The sequence below is a fragment of the Pristiophorus japonicus genome, chromosome 1 (assembly GCF_044704955.1).
Source record: "Pristiophorus japonicus isolate sPriJap1 chromosome 1, sPriJap1.hap1, whole genome shotgun sequence".
Taxonomy (NCBI): Eukaryota; Metazoa; Chordata; class Chondrichthyes; family Pristiophoridae; genus Pristiophorus; species Pristiophorus japonicus.
Genome location: NC_091977.1, coordinates 200,120,621 through 200,141,563, shown reverse-complemented (window position 1 = coordinate 200,141,563; position 20,943 = coordinate 200,120,621).

The following is a 20,943-nucleotide window of genomic DNA, read 5'->3' as shown; positions in this document are numbered from 1 at the left end:
TGCACATCTTACTGCGTAAAGGGGACAATGGTCATGGGGCAAAAGCCAAGAAAATGCCTTTGTAAAAGCTAGAAAATTGTTATGCTCAAACAAATTGTTTGTGTTGTATGATCCATGTAAGCGTTTGGTACCAGCATGTGATGCGTCGTCATATGGCATCGGGTGTGTATTGCAACAAGCTAATGATTTTGGGCAATTGCAATCGGTTGCTTATGCATCCAGGAGTCTGTCTAAGGCTGAGAGAGCTGCAGCTTGATTAAAAAAGAAGCGTTAGCGTGTGTCTATGGGGTAAAGAAAATGCATCAATATTTGTTTGGGCTAAAATTCGAATTGGAAGCTGACCATAAGCCATACATATCCCTGTTTCCGAGAGTAAGAGGATAAGTACCAACGTATTGGCCTGCATCCAGAAATGGGCGCTCACGTTGTCTGCATACAACTACGCCATCCGCCACAGGCCAGGCACAGAAAACTGCGCCAACACTCTCAGTAGGCTGCCATTGCCCACTACGAGGGTGGAAATGGCGCAGCCCGCAGATCTAGCCATGGTTATGGAAGTATTTGAGAATGTGCAATCACCTGTCACTGTCCAGAAGATCAAAACCTGGATGAGCCAGGACCTCTTAGTATCTCTAGTCAAAAGCTGTATGCTTCACGGGAGCTGGTCCAGTGTCCCAGTGGAAATGCAGGAAGAGATAAAGCCGTTCCAGTGGCGCAAAGATGAAATGTCTATGCAGGCAGACTGCCTTCTGTGGGGAAACCAGGTAGTGGTTCCCAAGAAGGGCAGAGACACCTTCATCAGTGACCTCCACAGTAACCATCCAGGCATCATAATGATGAAAGCGATAGCCAGATCCCATGCGTGGTGGCCCGGTATCGATGCGGACTTAGAGTCCTGCATTCATAGATGTAATACATGCTCGCAGTTAAGCAATGCACCCAGGGAGGCGCCGCTAAGTTTATGGGCTTGGCCCTCCAAACCATGGTCTAGGGTACATGTCGGCTATGCAGGCCCATTCTTGGGTAAAATGTTCCTTGTGGTTGTGGATGCGTACTCCAAATGGATTGAATGTGATATAATGTCGGTTAGCACATCCGCTGCCACTACTGAAAGCCTGCGGGCCATGTTTGCTACACACGGCCTACCCAGTGTCCTGGTGAGCGATAATGGGCCATGTTTTACTAGTGCTGAGTTCAAAGAATTTATGACCCATGACGGGATCAAACATGTCTCAAATGCCCTGTTTAAACCAGAGTCCAATGGTCAGACAGAGAGAGCAGTGCAAACCATCAAGCAAGGCTTGAAGAGGGTAACTGAAGGCTCACTGCAGACTCGCCTATCCCGAGTCCTGCTTAGCTACCGCACGAGACCCCACTCGCTTACTGGGATCCCACCTGCTGAACTGGTCATGAAAAGAGCACTTAAGACAAGGCTCTCGTTAGTTCACCCTGATCTACATGAACAGGTAGAGAGCAGGCGGCTTCAACAAAGTACATACCATGATAGCGCAAATGTGTCACGCGAGATTGAAATCGATGATCCTGTATTTGTATTGAATTATGAACAAGGTCCCAAGTGGCTTTCCGGCACAGTCGTGGCCAAAGAAGTAAGCAGGGTGTTTCGGGTCATACTTTCAAATGGACTCATTCACCGGAAACACTTGGATCAAATCAAACTCAGATTCACGGACTATCCTGAGAAACCCACTTTGGACCCTAACTTCTTTGACCCCCAGTATACACACCAGTGGCAACCGGCACCACGGTTGGCCACGAAGCAGAACCCATCATCCACAGCAGCCCAGCAGGACCCACTACACCAGGCAGCCCAGCAAGGCCAGCTGCACAGCAGCCCAGCGAGGGCCTAACAGTTGATTCACCAATACCAGCTTTCACACTGAGACGATCACCCAGGGCAAGAAGGGGCCCAGATCGACTCACCTTGTAAATAGTTACACTGTTGACTTTGGGGGGGGGGAGGGGAGTGTTGTTATATATGTAAACTTGTATTTACTCGGTACAGCCATCAGAGGGCTCAGCCCCCGGAATCCCATAATCCCTTGGGAGCACAGGTATTTAAGGAGGCCTCACAGGTTGGAGAGGCACTCTAGAGACCTGCAATAAAAGACTGTCACACTTTACTTTGAACTCACAGTGTTCAGTCTGACTCTTTCTCCATACATAACATCTTCCACCTCCCCTGAAAAAATCTATATTGATCTGAAGGAAAGGTGGGAGAAAGTGTGTGAGAATCATACAGGGAGAGTGGAAACATACAGAAGAGAGAAGAGACAGTAAAAGAAAGATTTGAGAGGAAAAAAGTGAGAACAGCAATGAAAGGAGATCCAGAAGAAAATGTGTGAAAGGCATCCAGAGAGGAGGTAGTGGGAGGCACAAATTGTTGAAGGCAGAAAAAGAGAGACAGAAATAATTAGAGGATGTGAAACAAGCAGAGGGACAGTTAAGGGATGATAACATTTTGTGTCAATGTAGTGAATGGGCAATGACATAGGAAATCATTATTTTAAATTTGAGTTTAAAAGAGAGCTACCACCATGAATTTAAACCATCAGTTTTGAGAATCCTCTTTGCCATTTCACTTTAATTAAGATAATTATAATCACCTAGAAATAGTGCCTCCCCTTCCTTAATGCATTTTTTTATTTGTTTAACTAATTTTATTTTGATTCCTTTGCATTGCTCCAATGGACTGTAGCAGTTTCCAATTATTAATTTCCTTCTCTTGTTGTCACAGTTTACAACCTAGATTGGCTCAGGCGTACTCTCGTCATCAACAATACATTTTATTTTTCTGGTCTGCGTTACCTCTGAGCCTGACATTTCACAAATAGAACCTGGAAAGCTACTTTATGTTATTCCAAATGTCTTTAAAGCCTAACACCAACAAATGTAGGTATCTTGAGTCATTCCTAAGCTGCTTACTGGTGATATTAATAGTAATTTTAAAATGAGGTTTCTTGTGCAAAATTAAGAAGTTGGAGTTTGGTAATAACAATACGATGCACTATCACTTTCCCATTCCGGAATATAGGACACATACCAAGCAGCTTAATTAAAAACAGAAAATAAAAAGAGAGAAAGCTGGAAATGTACAGCAGGTCAATCAGTACGCCAACGTCTCAGGTGTACCATCTCAGCAGAATTGAATGTTACATCGAAAGTGTATCCATCTTCCTCTTTTAGCTAGCAATCGAGCTGTCGGATAATTTTAGCAGTCTCTTTTTTTATTACAGATTTGCGGTTTCCGTTTTACTTCATTAAAAACAGATTCTGATTTAATAAGTACACCATTTGTTTCTCTGTGAGTTCAACATTTTTAAGAAAAATAATGAATGAGCTAATTAAAGTTAAATGGTCATTCTCTCATAGCTGACAGATTTAATACTTTTGTCATTTGCATTTAAATAAGATTTTTAAGTTCTAAACGGAAGCAAAATCTAATTAAGACCACAGCACAAACTGTATTTGCTTTAGAAAAAATAAACGTATCCTGAAATGCATTGAACTGAATGAACCTAACTGAATAAATCTCCGAGAATGAAGGCAGATTCCTAATTTATTGCAGCAGTGTAAATTGAGTGAGAAAGCAGAGCGTTGACAGTGACTGGTGAGAGATTAAGGGTTTTCACTCAAACTGCCACTGGACTGAAACATTCTTCTAATTAAATCTTGCTGACGTGTTTTATTAATTAATAATTTCATCAGATAAGTGAAAGTATTTCCCTTTTCAAATGCCGAAACAGTGATTGACAGAGTAAGACCTGAACCTGTTTTGTGTCTATACTTTGCCATTGATCTTTTCAGTCCTACTTAGTTCAGCCAAGTGAACATAGAAACAAACTGGTTTCAGTGCTCTCTTGTGAGGGATGCAGGGCTGTGCACTCAATCAAAATCCTGAAATGACAAAAACATATGGACCAGTTTCAACCATGACATTCCCTGGAAGACAATGCCTCAATGATCGACAAATAAACTACAAAATATAAAATAATTTTTACTAATGTTCTGCTTCTTTGCATCATTCTGTTCTTGTGCTAACACGGTCAACTCCTGGTTAATTTAAGTCACTGTGTGGCACTGTGGGTGGGTCGAACATTGCATTAGTACAGTGCTTGACCCTGCTTTGTTTTGCACATTATCTATTACTGGAGCTGTACATCTTTGCAATTTAAGAGAAACCCGAGGCTGTTGTAATTATTGAACCGAGTGATGTCATGAATTATTATTAATTCATACTCACAAAAAGGGAAAAATCACATCTTCAGTGTCATTTTGGGAGATTTGCAGAAACCATGCTTTCCTTCATCTGCCATACTATACAAATGCTGCAGTTATTTTTCTCCCATCATCAACAGTGGTTAATCATTGTGGAACAAAGAAATGGCAGACTAATTAAACAAATTGGTTCTGTCTTCACTAAGGAAGACACAAATAACCTTCCGGAAATACTAAGGGACCGAGGATCTAGCGAGAAGGAGGAACTGAAAGAAATCCTTATTAGTCAGGAAATTGTGCTAGGGAAATTAATGGGATTGAAGGCCAATAAATCCCCAGGGCCTGATAGGCTGCATCCCAGAGTACTTAAGGAAGTGGCCCTAGAAATAGTGGATGCATTAGTGGTCATTTTCCAACATTCTATAGACTCTGGATCAGTTCCTATGGATTGGAGGGTAGCTAATGTAACCCCATTTTTAAAAAAGGATGGAGAAAGAAAATAGGGAATCATAGACCAGTTAGCCTAACATCGGTAGTGGGGAAAATGTTGGAATCAATTATTAAAGATGTAATAGCAGCACATTTGGAAAGCAGTGACAGGATCGGTCCAAGTCAGCATGGATTTATGAAAGGGAAATCATGCTTGACAAATCTTCTAGAATTTTTTGAGGATGTAACTAGTAGAGTGGACAAGGGAGAACCGGTGGATGTGGTGTATTTGGACTTTCAAAAGGCTTTTGACAAGGTCCCACACAAGAGATTAGTGTGCAAAATTAAAGCACATGGTATTGGGGGTAATGTATTGACGTGGATAGAGAACTGGTTGGCAGACAGGAAGCAAAGAGTAGGAATAAACGGGTCCTTTTCAGAATGCCAGACAGTGACTAGTGGGGTACCGCAAGGTTCAGTGCTTATGTTCGACAAAGCTTATATTCACTGGAATTTAGAAGAATGAGAGGGGATCTCATAGAAACATGTAAAATTCTGACAGGATTGGACAGGTTAGATGCAGGAAGAATGTTCCCGATGTTGGGGAAGTCCAGAACCAGGGGTCACAGTCTAAGGATAAGGAGTAAGCCATTTAGGACTGAGATGAGGAGAAACTTCTTCACTCAGAGAATTGAGAACCTGTGGAATTCTCTACCACAGAAAGTTGTTGAGGCCAGTTCGTTAGATATATTCAAAAGGAGTTAGATGTGGCCCTTATGGCTAAAGGGATCAAGGGGTATGGAGAGAAAGCAGGAATGGGGGACTAAAGTTGCAAAAATTATCAGCCATGATCATATTGAACGCTGGTGCAGGCCTACTCCTGCACCTATTTTCTATGTTTCTATGTTTCTATCTCCAGTTTGAAAACAATTGGTTAAGGACAGAGCTGGTCTTCTAAACATAATGCTCCTCGATTGTCAAATAACCTGCTTCTACTCTCTGTCATTTCACACATGAAAAATAACCACTTGGGCAAGGTATAAAAGATGCCTGGTGCCTGTAAGAGCCAAATCTTCATGTAAGCCAACACTGTTAGGTGAAAAGAGAAGTAAATTGGAAAAGCACATTTTTAAAAGTACTATTCTGCTTTGTCATGCTCTAAATATGCAGAGTAAAATACTCTCTGGTTAGAAACAAATTTCTACTCCCAGTTCTTTCTTGTCACAATAGTCATTAGAATAAATTTTACTACATTGTGCTACTTGCAAAGATCTTTGCCTTCTGAGTACAAATCAGGAATTCGGGCACATGGCTCAGTGGCCCCCACAGGATTTTCCAACTATTAAAATTAAAAGGAATGGATGGAAAATCCAACAAGACTCACTGACCTTCACACCAAATTATTGAGATGCCTTCCTGATGGGTAAAGCTCTGCACCAGTAGTACAAGTTAATTTACCCTATTGTTTCCTTCTGGACCTCAGGATCTGTAAAAAAAAAATCCATTCAGAAGGAGAAATTGAAGGGGTTCTGTTTCCTCAAATTGTGTAAATAGTCCGTTCAGTGGACTGACCTGCAGTGATGGACTTTATGGGAAACTGAAAATAGATTCAGTAGGGAGGGGAGTAAAGCTGGAATTAGAAAGCAAAAATAAAGAAAGTGAGTTTGAAGGAGAGAGGAAACAAGCAGGAAAAAAAGGTAAAAAAACAAATTTAAAGGCATTTTGTCTAAATGCATGTAGCATTCATAACAAAATAGATGAGTTGACGGCACAAATAGATACAAATCGGTATGATCTGACAGCCATCACAGAGACGTGGTTGCAAGGTGACCAGGACCGGGAATTAAATATTCAGGGGTATTTGACAATCCAGAAGGACAGACAGAAAGGAAAAGGAGGCAGGGTAGCTCTATTGATAAAGGATGGAATCACTGCAATAGTGAGAAACGATATTGGCTCAAATGATCTGGATGTTGAAACAGTTTGGGTGAAGAATGAATAATAAGGGGAAAAAGTCACTGGTAGGCGTAGTCTATAGGCCCTTAACAGTAGCTACTCTGTTGGTCGGAATATAAACCAGGAAATAGTGGGGGCTTGTAAAAAGGGAACAGCAATAATCATGGGTGAATGTAACCTCCATATTGATTGGACAAATCAAATTGGTCAGGGTAACCTTGAAGAAGAGTTCATAGAGTGCAGAAGGGATGGGTTCCTTGAGCAGTATGTAATGGAACCAGGGAGCAGGCTATCTTGGATCTGGTCCTGCGTAATGAGACAGGATTAATAAACAATCTCCTGGTAAAGGATCCTTTTAGAATGAGTGATCATAGCATGATTGAATTTCAAATTCAGATGGAGGGTGAGAAAGTTGGATCTCAAGCCAGTGTACTAAGCTTAAATAAAGGATACTATTAAGATATAAGAAACAGGAAACAGGAGCAGGAGTAGGCCAGAAAGCCCCTCAAGCCTGCTCCGCCACCCAACACGATCATGGCTGATCCGATCATGGTCTCAGGTCCACTTCCCCGCCTGCTCCCCACAATCCCTTAATGCCCCATCGGTCAGGAAACTGTCTGAAATTTATTTAATGTCCTGGCTTTCACAGCTCTCTGAGGCAGCGAATTCCAGAGACTTACAACCCTCTGAGAGAAGAAATTCCTATTCATCTCAGTTTTAAATGGGCGGCCCCTTATTCTAAGATTATGCCCCCTAGTTCTAATCTCCCCTATCAGTGGCAACATCCTCTCTGCATTCACCTTGTCAAGCCCTCTCATAATCTTATACGTTTCGATAAGATCATCTCTCATTCTTCTGAATTCCAATGAGTAGAGGCCCAACCTAATCAACCTTTCCTCATAAGTCAACCCCCTCATCCCCGGAATCAACCTAGTGAACCTTCTCTGAACTGCCTCCAAAGCAAGTATATCCTTTCCTAAATATGGAAACCAAAACTATACGCAGTATTCCAGGTTGTAATATATATAGCTCCACCTGTGGACTCCAGTGGGACTGCAGCCAGTGCTGTTTATAATAAAGGGAACAGATCACCTAACTGGGGTGATACCAGTATGTTCTGCCATCTTAAGGCTGTGTGTTTTTCTGTGAGTTACTGAAAATATAACAATGGTGACGAAGATGGTTTATCGGAGGGGAAAAAAGCTAAAATTTTTGTTGGTGTAGGATTCAGTTAACCGACCGAGAGACTTTGAGAGCTTTTTTGTTTTGATTAGCAGCTACAAATCCGAGGTAATTTCCAAGCACACTTGTTTGAACTGCCAGAGTCCAGATGGCTGCGCTGATGGGAATAATAGGGCGTTTGGGGTAATTTCAAAGCGACCGTAAAAGTTTCAGAGCAAATGTGGAGCGGCTAGAAATGTTTTGCACCGCAAATAATATCATTGAAATCCCCAATGATGAAAACCATAACCGGGTGGTGTTGGAACGACAAAGAGCTATTTTCTTAACTGAAATAGGGCCTGAGATGTATGAAACCTTGAAAATTTTGCTTCCGCCTGTCAAGCCAAAGGACACAATTCTTAAGCAGATTCTAGCTCAGGTAGAACTGCACTACAGCCCTGAGCCCCTAGAAATTACTGAAAGTTATCATTTCGGAATACGAGATTAGTTAACCGACAAAAGTATCAGTGAGTACATTGTGGCATTAAAAAAGCTATCCATTCACTATAATTTCGGAAACTTTCAGGACCAAGCATTATGTGACCGCTTTGTTTGTGGGATGAAAAATGATGCGATCAGAAGAAAATTATTGACAACCCCTAACTAGACTTTTGATTTAGCTTGTCAGACAGCTATGTCAATGAACATGGCCGACCAATATTCCTGAGAATTTCAGTCATTAGACAACCGAGGTGAATCGCCTGCAGGTTAAAAGTAAAAGGCAGTAAGGCCCCAAGGTCTCAAAAACTGGCAATGGTAATAGAGCACTAAAGTCCTGCTATCGGTGCCTGGGACAACACATTGCTCAAAGTTGTCCATATGTGAAGGCAGAGTGTTTCATCTGCAGGAAAACTGGGCATCTTGTGAAGGCATGCCGACTGAAGGGTAAACCAGCTTTCAAAGCTATGAGTAAAAATCCCCAGAGACTACATAGCATGGAAGAAAAACAATAGGACGAGGAGATTTTAGAGCTACACATCATCAGGAGCAAGAGGTTAACTAACAGCGATTAGAAAAGTATCATAATCCACATACATGTTGCAGGAACCAAGATACCCATGGAAATCGACACTGCTCCACCTGTGAGTGTAGTACCGGAGTTGCTATACCTCGATAATTGCGTGATTTCCCATTGGAGGAATCCAAGATAAAACTGCGAGGCTACTCGGGAGAGAACATTCCTGTGGTAGATCGTATCACCGTACCGGTGAAATACAAGGATCAATTTCAGAGCTTGCCTCTATTAGTAGTGGCAGGAGACAAGCCTGCATTACTAGGAAGAAATTGGTTGGGATCACTGAAGCTGGATTGGAGTGGGATTTTTTGTGTTGAAACGAGATTTGCATCAAAGGATGATGTCATCAAGAATTATCCGAAGGTGTTCTGCGAAACAGGCAGTCCGATCCAAGGCTTCAAGGCGAGTGTCAGGGTACAGAAGGACGCTACACCAGTTTACTGCTAGCCACGTCCCGTAATATATGCACTCAAGGAGAAAGTTGAGCAAGAACTCAAAAAACTAGAGACTGAGAAAATAATCTCTAAGATAGATCTATGTAATTGGGCTACACCCATTGTTGTTGTACCTAAGTCTGATGGTAAGGTAAGGTTGTGTGATGATTATAAAGTAAGCGTAATCCAGGTTCTTGAGGGTAATCTCCCCAATACATTGCCAAATGTAGAAGATTTGTTCACAACACTGACAGGTGGTCAGATCTTCTCAAAGTTGGACCTTACAAATGCCTACTTACAGCTTGAACAAGATGAGGAGTCCAAGTCATGCTTGACTATAAATACTCATCTAGGCCTATATCAATTTAATAGGCTACCATTTGGAGTGTCTTCCACCCCCGCCATATTTCAAGGGGTGATGAACCATATTTTGCAAGGTATTGAAGGGATAGTATGTTATTTAGATGACATACTAATTACAGCACCAGATAGACAAATTCATAATAACATATTGAATGAAGTCCTCAAACGGCTAGAGAAGCACAGAGTGCGAGTGTCTGCTTGCAAGTGTGAGTTATTTCAAAACTCAGTGGAGTACTTGGGGTACAGAGTAGACAAAAATGGTTTACATCCAACCATGGAAAAATTGGATATAATCAGAAATGCACCCACTCCCAAGAATGTCACTGAACTTCAATCGTTTTTGAGTCTTTTGAACTATTATGGGAAATTCCTAGCAAATTTGGCTACAGTATTACATCCACTGAATGAACTATTGAAAAAATAGCTCCATTGGAAGTGGTCAGAAGAATACGATACAGCATTCATGGAATGTAAAAGCAACTTGGTAGAGAGCACCATGTTAGTTCACTGTGACATATCTCAGGAGATCAAGCTAGCATGTGATGCCTCTCCATATGGAGTTGATCAGCTCCACTGGACAGGCCACATAGTCTGAATGCCAGGCACGAGACTCCCAAAGCAAGCACTCTATTTGGAACTCATCCACGGCAAACGAGCCAAAGGTGGGCAGAGGAAACGTTACAAGGACACCCTCAAAGCCTCCCTGATAAAGTGCGACATCCCCACTGACACCTAGGAGTCCTTGGCCATAGACCGCCCTAAGTGGAGGAAGTGCATTCGGGAGAGCCCTGAGCACCTCGAGTATCGTCGCCAAGAGCATGCAGAAATCAAGCGCAGGCAGCGGAAGGAGTGTGCGGCAAACTAGGTTCTCTGCCCACCCTTTCTCTCAACGACTATCTGTCCGACCTGTGACAGAGACTGTGGTTCTCGTATTGGACTGTACAGCCACCTAAGAACTCATGCTAAGAGTGGAAGCACATCTTCCTCGATTCCGAGGGACTGCCTATGATGATGATTATGTAGTGGGGAGGAGAGACCAATTGCTTTTGCTTCACGCACTCTCAGTGCCAGTGAGCGTAATTATGTGCAAATCTGAAAGGGAAGCTTTGGCATTAATTTTTGGGGTCAAGACGTTCCACAAATACTTGTGTGGTCGTAAGTTTACCATCATTATGGACCATAAGCCCCTGACAGCAATCCTCCATCCTCAGTCCCCAGTTCCAACATTAGCTGCAGCCCGAATGCAGAGATGGGCTTTGAGTTTGTCAGCATATACATATGATATTGAATAAAGACGATCAGGTGATCACAGTAATGCTGATGCTATGTCTAGATTGCCTTCTCCATCACCCGATAGGGAAGAAGTGTTCTGTTGTTCATACATTGATGAACTGCCCGTCACAGCTGAAGAGATTGGTAGAGTAACCAAACGTGACCCAGTGATGTCAAAGGTGTATGATTATATTGCAAATGGCTGGCCAAACCAGATAACAGACACAGATATTCATCCATTTTTCATTCGTAGGAATAAATTATCAGTCGATAAAGATTGTATCATGTGGGGTGGAAGAATGGTTATATCAAATAAATTCAGGTCCAAATTATTAGGAGACCTTCATGACCAGCACCTGGGAATGTGCTTGATCAAGAGTTTTGCACGCAGTTACTTATGGTGGCCAGGTCTTGATATAAAGATATAGAGTACATCATCAGTCAGTATACGACATGTCAATCAGTAAGCAAGAAATCACCATCAGTACCATTACAGCCATGGAAATGGCCTTCCAGGGTGTGGCAAAGGCTACTTATAGATTTTGCTGAGCTAGAAGGACAACAATTGTTCATTGTTTTTGAAAGCCATTCGAAGTCGGTCGAGGTGTTTCCAATGTGGAAAATAACAGCAAGTAAAACATTAGATATTTTACGAAGATTATTTTCTTCATTTGGCCTCCCAGAAGAAATTGTTTCTGATAATGGACCACAATTTCATTCAGAAGAATTTGCACAATTCACGAGCAAAAATGGGGTGAAACAAATCAAGGTTCCACCATACCACCCTGCTTCAAATGGTGCAGCAGAGTGCACTGTACAAATTGTAAAATGTGCCCTCATTAAACAGATGCTGGATCCAAATCCAAAGAAATAACAGTTGTCATTGGACCACACATTGGCTAATTTTCTAATTACGTATCGCAATACTCCTCATACAACTACTGGTAGAACACCAGCAGAGTGGTTTCTCAAATGACAGCCACGAACCAGATTCTCGTTGTTAAAACCAAACTTGGCACAGTCAGTGCACAGAAGAGAAGAAGACAGAAAGAGAATCATGATAGAGGTAGAGTAAAAGAGAGAAGTGTGAAATTAAATCAGAAGGTGAGAGTGAAGAACCATCACCATAAATGGTTAAAGTAATTACCAGGAAGAGTGGTGAAGATATGTGGTCCTCGCACATATTTGGTCAAGATGTTTGATCATGGACAGGTTAGGTTTGTTCACATTGATCATATTTTACCAACAGACGCAGAAGTAATTGAAGGTGGGAATGATTCAATTATTTCTGACTCATCAGATAGTTTTGATACACCAGTAGCATATTCTACATCCAATGTACTGGAAACAAATCCAAGAGAAAGTCAAAATTTAAGTCTGAGTCCGAGTCAGGCAAACAAACAGTCTGAAGTTAGAGAGAGTTCAAATGGAAATCAAGGGCATCCCTTGGAGGAAAATTTTCCTCAGGATCAACCTCGGATGAGTTTAAATTCGACACCATGTTTGGAAGGTTCTGTTTGAGAATGAAAGTATCCTCTTCGAAACAGAAAACAAGAGGTTAAGCTTGATTTGTAAATATGGCAAAATAAGTCCATATCTTTTGTTATGTATAACCATGCAAGTTATGTATGATGATTATTTTATTATAATTACTTCTTCATTAAGGAGGGAGAAGTGTAATATATATAGCGCCACCTGTGGACTCCTGTGGTACTGCAGCCAGTGCTGTTTATAATAAAGGGACCAGGTCACCTGATTAGGGTGAGTTCTGGAATGTTCTGCCATCTTAAGGCTGTGCGTGTTTCTGTGAGTTATTGAAAATATAACACAGGTGTGACCTCACCAATACCCTGTATAACTGTAGCAAGACTTCCCTGCTTTTATACTCCATCCCCTTTGCAATAAAGGCCAAGATTCCATTGGCCTCCCTGATCACTTGCTGTACCTGCATACTAACCTTTTGTGTTTCATGCACAAGTACCCCCAGATCCTGCTGTACTGCAGCACTTTGCAATTTTTCCACATTTAAATAATAACTTGCTCTTTGATTTCTTTTTCTGCCAAAGTGCATGATCTCACACTTTCCAACATTATACTCCATCTGCCAAATTTTTGCCCACTCACTTAGCCTGTCTATATCCTTTTGCAGATTTTTTGTGTTCTCCTCACACATTGCTTTTCCTCCCATCTTTGTATCATCAGCAAACCTGGCTACGTTACACTCAGTCCCTTCTTCCAAGTCATTAATATAGATTGTAAATAGTTGGGGTCCCAGCACTGATTCCTGTGGCACCCCACTAGTTACAGATTGCCAACCTAAGAATGAACCATTTATCCCAACTTTCTGTTTCTGTTAGTTAGCCAATCCTCTATCCATGCTAATATATTACTCCCAACCCCGTGAACTTTTATCTTGTGCAGTAACCGTTTATGTGGCACCTTGTCAAATGCCTGCTGGATGTCCAAATACACCACATCCACTGGTTCCCCTTTATCCACCCTGTTTGTTACATCCTCAAAGAATTCCAGCAAATTTGTCAAACCTGACTTGCCCTTCATAAATTCATGCTGACTCTGTCTGACCAAATTATGCTTTGCCAAATGTCCTGCTACTGCTTCTTTAATAATGGACTTCAACATTTTCCGAACCATAGATGTTAGGCTAACTGGACTATAGTTTCCTGCTTTTTGTCTGCCTCCTTTTTTAAATAGGGGCATTATATTTACAGTTTTCCAATCTACTGGGACCTCCCAGAATCCAGGGAATTTTGATAAATTACAACCAATGCGTGCACTATCCCTGCCGTTATGTCTCTTAAGACTCCAGGATACAAGCCATCAGGTCCAGGGGATTTATTCATCTTTAGTTCCATTATCTTAATGAGTACCACCTCCTTAGTGATTTGATTGTATTAAGTACCTCCCTCCCTATAACCTCTTGACTATCCACTGTGGGATATTTTTTGTGTCCTGTACTGTAAAGACTAATACAAAATATTTGTTCAGAGTTTCTGCCATCTCCATGTTGCCCATTACTAATTCCCTGGTCTCGTCCTCTAAGTGACCAACATTTACTTTTGCCACTCTTTTCCTTTTTATACACCTATAGAAACTCTTGCTATCTGTTTTTATATTTCCTGTTAGCTTACTTTCATAGTCTACCTTCCCTTTCTTAATCATTTTTTTAGTCATTCTTTGCGAGCTTTTAAAAGCTTCCCAATCTTCTGTCCTCCCATTAGCTTTGGCCACTTTGTATGCCCTTGTTTTTAATTGGATACCGTCCTTTATTTCTTTAGTTAGCCACGGATGGCTATCTTTTCATTTACTCTTTTCTCCTCACTGGAATATATTTTTCTTGAGAGTTGTGAAATATCTCCTTAAATGCACGCCACTGTTCATCAGCCGTCCTACACTTTAATCTATTTTCCCAGTCCCCTTTACCCAACTCTGCCCTCATACATCCTGAAGGCATTTGACAAGGTGCCACATAAAAGGTGACTGCACAAAGTAAAAGTTCATGTGGTTGGGGGTAATATATTAGCATGGACAGAGGATTGGCTAACTAACAGGAAACAGAGAGTCGAGATAAATGGTTCATTCTCTGGTTGGCAAGCAGTAACTAGAGGGCTGCCGCAGGGATGAGTGCTGGGTCCCCAACTATTTACAATCTATATTAACGATTTGGAAGAAGGGACCTAGTGTAACGTAGCCAAGTTTGCTAACGATACAAAGCTGGGAGGAAAAGCAATATGTGAGGGGGACACACAAAATCTGCAAAAGGACATAGGGCTAGACTTTCCACGTTTTTTGCATGCTTAACGCCCACTTAACGTCCATTTTGCTGCTGAAATGACGTATAATGCCCATATATCGCCCATTTAGCCACAAAATGGAAACTGATGGGTATTTTTTTTAAACTTATCGGCGAGCGTTACTTTCCCCATGTGCTTAACTCCAGGAAAAAATAATACCGCCCGCCCACTTTTTTTGGGCAAAATCATCAGATCAACGCCCATAATATCGCTCAGCGTTACTTTCCACACGGAATTAAAGCCGAGATTCTATAATACTGCTCGCCCATTTTTTTTGTCGTAAAGAGCACATTTGACGAAACTAATGCCCAGGAGATCGCCCACCATCATTTTCACCACCTCGCACACATATCGGCCACAATATCGCTCGCCCAATAAAACGCCAGAAAAAGTGGAACTGTTCTGAACTAAAGCCAGCGGTGTGGCTGCCATTTTTAAAATCGCAGGTTGCTTCATTCAAAAGGCTGCTTCAACTTCGGGGGAGTATGGATTGACTCTGGAGTTCTTCTCCGGTGAAGTGACCATCTCAACAGACATATTTTCAGACTCTGGACTATTGGGAGTTTACTCTAGGTGTATTTTAGTGAGGAAATTATTGCTTCTGATCAATCGCTATTATACTTTCATTACAATGGGGCCAGCCATTTCTCAGCCTGCATCGATTAATACGCAGATGCTGCAGAGTGCAGATGGCTCAATGTGTGATGCACATCATTATGTGCCCAATTTAAGATGTACAAGAATGGGGAGGAAGGCCAGACGATACACACCCCGCACGTACAGGGAAAAGAGGTCTTACCTCGACGTGTCCGACCACACCTGCCTTCGGAGACTGCACTTCCACAAGGTGATAATCAAAGAAATATGTGAGCTCATCAGGCCACATATGCAGCCTGCCATCAGGACATCAGTGTCGGTCGAAGTCAAGATCACTGCGGTACTGTCTTTCTATGCGTTCGGTTCCTTTCGGGCCTCCGCAGTCGAGATTTGCACTCTGTCTCACCATGCAACCCATCGCTGCATTAAACAGGTCATGGAGGCCCTGTACGCGAGAAGGATGGACTTTATCAGCTTCCCCATGACTACGGATGCTCAGACTGACAGGGCTGGAGCAGTCTACCGCATTGTTAAGTTCCCCAGGGTGCAGGGAGCTATACAGTGGACTCACATCGCCATGTTGCCACCTTCTCAGGACCCGGAGCGTTTTCATAACAGAAAAGGATTTCGCTCCCTGAAGGTCCAACTTGTTGTCGACCACAACCGGTGAATGCCAAATGTCCGGGCACCTTTGAAGAGGCTCACATCCTGCGTGAGAGCGCCGTCGCTGACATCTTTAAGAGTCAGCCACAAGGACAATGCTGGATGCTTGGTGGTAATGGATGTGGCCTAGCCACCTGGCTGGTGACCCCCATACCGAGGCCGAGAAGCCATACAACCAGAGCCATAGAGACACACGCAATGTGGTCCAAAAAACAATAACTGTGCTTAAGCAGCGCTTCAGATGTCTGGACCACTCAGGAGGGGAGCTACAATACAACCCTGATTCATGGTCGTGTGCTGCACAATCTGGCTATCAGGAGGGGCCAAGAATTGCCAGAAGGGACTGATGCTCCACCTCAGGAGAGAGAGGAAGAGGACGACGAGGGTTGTATGCTGACCTAGGGCCAAACAATCAGGCTGGCTATACAACCATGCCCATGACCCCCTCCAGACCGCAGGAAAGGGCCCATGGTGGCTACATAGCTGCAAGGCTCTTACGTGAGCACCTGATATCTGAACGATTTGCCTGAAAGAACGTTGCTATGAGTGAAAACGCTGACACACTGCTGTGTGTGTGCAGCTCAGACATCAATGGTGCCCATCACTTTGGTGCCAGTTAAAGTTTACGTTGATTGAAGTTAAGTTTTATTTAACCCTTTCATGTTAAGGAATCACCAGTGTGTAATGGTCCAGCTATCTGAGACAATGCGCAACAAGGTTATGTTCAATAAAAAAAATTTTATGCCAACATTGGTCTGAAATCATAAGTATCACGGGCAAAAACACCCAACCCCGCCTACACCCCACTTTTTCCATCATTGACATCAATCAAATATTCAACATGTCCAGCAACACAGAATACAAAGGCAAAGCAGGAGGGTGGTCCCCAGCCCCCATATATTACAACAAATTGCATACACTCAGATGGAGATATAACACAGCCATCACCTGCGCACATGCACCTCACTTTCCTTCCCCCCCTCCCCTTCTTCTCCCCACCTCTACCCCTTCCCCTGCTCACTCCACGGTGCCTGACCAAGGAGCCCCTCAGGCGGTACCTCATTGGGGGGGGATGAAGGCAGAGATGGTGGTTGCACGGGTACGGGAGCGGGGTTGCTGAGGGGGCAACATTCTCTGATGCAGAAGCAGCATCTTGGTCCTTGCTCTCATCTGTCATTCGCAGTGGTGGTGCGGAGCCTAGGGGTGGAGTGCCGCGCTCGGGGACCACTGGGAGGCCTGTGCCAGCAGTATTCCTGGCTATCACATCCAGGGCCTCCGCCATCCACGGAATATACTCAGTCATTGTGGCCGGTTGTCGGGTTATGCCCCCCAATGCTTCAATGAGCTGGTCACCAATGTCTATTGTTATGTATGTAAACACTGTAACTGTGTAAGACTTGCCACCAGAGAGCGCAACTGTTGGAGGCCCAAAGGGTCACCTGCACGCCTTGTGAAAGGGAGTATAAAAGGTTGTCTGCCATGTTGCTTAGGCACTCTGGAGTTGTATTAAAGAGACTAAGGTCAAATCAGTTTTAGCTCACAGCACTCAGTCTTGTGGACTTCTTCCATACATAACAATTAGCGCCAAGTAACAGATTACGAACTTTCACGCAGTCATGGCTACCGTTGGTATTTTAGAGAGAGTTGCAGAGGGTGATGATTGTGAACTCTTTGTTGAGCATCTCGACCAGTACTTCGTGGCCAATGAACTGGATGGGGACGATAAAGCAAACAAGCGCAGGGCGATTCTCCTCACCGTGTGTAGGTCCACAATATACAGCCTCATCAAGAATCTGCTAGCACTGGAGAAACCAGCAGAGAAGAAATATACAGAGTTGTGTACGCTGGTTCGGAACCACCTCAAGCCGAAGGAGAGCATCTTAATGGCCAGGTATCGCTTCAACACGCACCACCGCTCCAAGGGCCAGGACGTGGCGAGTTATGTCGCCAACCTGAGACGCCTTGCGAGAACATGTGAATTTGCTGGATTTTTGGGGGAAATACTGCAGTAATTTTTTGTGCTTGGCATCGGCCACGAGGTCATTCTTCACAAGCTGCTGTCCGCTGAATCCCTCGACCTGAGCAAGGTCATCACGATAGCCCAGGCATTCATATCCACGAGCGATAATACCAGACAGATATCTTCCCAGCATCGAAGCTCACCGGCAAGTACTGTGCATAAAATGACGTCGCTAGCAGGCAAAACTACATATGGAAGGGTCTACACGTCTGCAGCTGCAAGACCTAGGATGACTCAGAGTCTACCATCGGGCGTGAATGCAAATCCATTTGCACCATGTTGGTGCTGCGGGGGTAATCATCGAGCCCATCAATGTCAATTCAAGCACTACGCATGCAAAGACAGCAAAACTATGGGGCACCTTGTTTCGCAACCTCCAAACGATGGAGCGAATGTGCAAGAGTGCTGTGACTCACCACGTGGCATAGTTGGTAGAGGATAATCGATCCGGCGCGGATTACACAGAGCAAACAATAGAGGCAACTCTACCCGAGGAAGAATTTAGGGGGTACACATCTTCACCACCAAGAGCCCTCCTATCATGCTGAAAGTCAAATTAAACGGTATTCCGGTATCAATGGAGCTGGACACAGAGGCGCGTCAGTCAATTATGAGCCAGAAGGCTTTTGAGAAACTGTGGGGCAACAAGGCACAAAGGCCCAAATTGAGCTCGATTCAGACAAAGCTGCGCACCTGCACCAAAGAGCTCATACCAGTCATTGGCAGTGCGGCAGTTAAGGTATCGTACGATGGAGTTATGCATGATTTATCACTGTGGATTGTACCAGGTGATGGCCCGATGCTATTTGGCAGAAGCTGGCTGGGAAAGATTCGATGGAACAGAGATGCCATCAAAGCACTATCTTCAGTCGATGATGTCTCGTGCGCCCAAGTGCTGAGCAAGTTTCCGTCGCTATTTGAGCCAGGCATCGGCAACTTCACAGGCGTCATGCTACAGATCCATCTAGTCTCCAATGCAAGGCCTGTTAATCACAAGGCTCAAGCGGTTCCATATATGTTGAGGGAGAAAGTTGAGATCGAACTGGATAGACTTCAACGAGAGGGAATCATATCGCCAGTCAAGTTCAATGAGTGGGCCAGTCCGATTGTTCCCGTGTTGAAAAGCAATGGCACGGTCAGAATCTGTGGGGACTACAAGGTAACGATCAACCGAGTCTCGTTACAAGACCAGTACCCGTTACCCAAGGCGGATGACCTGTTCGCAATGTTAGCAGGGGGGAAGTCGTTCACCAAATTGGACCTAACCTCTGCTTACATGACATAGGAGCTGGCTGAATCTTTGAAAAGATTGATGTGCATCAACGCGCATAAAGGACTGTTCATATACCACAGATGCCCTTTTGGGATTCGCTCGACTGCGGCCATCTTCCAGAGGAATATGGAGAGTCTGCTGAAATCGGTTGCGCGCACCGTTGTGTTTCAAGACGACATCCTGATCACCGGTTGTGACACCACTGAACACCTGCACAACCTGGAAGAGGTTCTAAGTCAACTAGACAGAGTGGGACTCAGGCTGAAACGCTCCAAGTGTTTTTTCCTGGCGCCAGAGGTCGAATTTTTGAGGAGAAAGATTGCGGCAGACGACATCAGACCCACGGACTCAAAGACAGAGGCCATCAAGAATGCACCCAGACCACAGAATGTGACGGAGCTGCTTTCGTTCCAGGGCCTCCTCAACTATTTTAGTAACTTTCTACCCAGGTTAAGCACTTTGCTAGAATCGTTGCACATATTGCTACGTAAGGGTGACTGTTATGTATGTAAACTTTACTAGTGTGTAAGACTTGCCACCAGGGGGCGTATCTGTTGGAGACCCAAGGGTCACCTGCACACCCCAGGCAAGCAGGTATAAAAGACAGTCTACCTCACTCTGGAGTTACATTAAAGAGACCAAAGTCACAACAGTTTGAGCTTACAGTATACATTCTTGTGGAATTATTCTGAACATAACAAATGGCAATGAGTAACAGATCACAAACTTTTACACGGTTATGGCTGCCATTGGCATTCTTGAGAGATTTGTTGAGGGTGATGATTGGGAAGCCTTTGATGAGCGTCTGACCAGTACTTCGTGGCCAACGTGCTGGATACGGAAGAGACCGCGGCCAAGCGCAGGGCAAATCTCCTCACCATTTGTGGGTCCACTATATATGGCCTCGTCAAAAATCTGCTAGCACCAACGAAACCAACGGACAAGACATATGCAGAGTTGTGCACGCTGGTTCGGGAACACCTCAAGCCGAAGGAGAGCAACTTAATGGCCAGGTATCGCTTTTACACGCACCATCGCTCCGAGAGCCAGAACGTGGCGAGCTATGTCACTGACCTAAGATGCCTTGCGGGAACATGCAAATTTGCTGGATTTTTGGGGAAATGTTGCGGGACTTTTTCGTGCTTGGAATCGGCCACGAGGTCAGTCTTCGCAAACTGCTGTCTGCCGAATCCCCAGATCTGAGCAAGGCCATCACGATAGCCCAGGCTTTCATGTCCACGAACGATCACACAAAACAGATATCTTTGCAGCATCGAAGCTCACCGTCAAGTACTGTGCATAAAATAACGCCTCCAGCAGGCAGAATTGTACATGGCAGGGCCTACACGCCTGCAGAGGCCAGATCTAGGATGACTCAGAGTCCGCTGTGGGGCGTGAATGCGAATCCATTAACATCCTGTTGGCGCTGCGGTGGTAATCATCGGACCCATCAATGTCGATTCAAGCACTACGTGTGCAAGGGCTGTGGAACAATGGGGCACCTCCAGCGAATGTGCAAACGTATTGCGACTCATCACGTGGCAGAGTCAGCAGAAGATGACCGATCCGGCACGGATCACGCTGAAGAAGTAAGAGAGGTAACTCAACCCGAGGCTGAAGAGGAAATGTATAGGGTACACACCTTCACCACC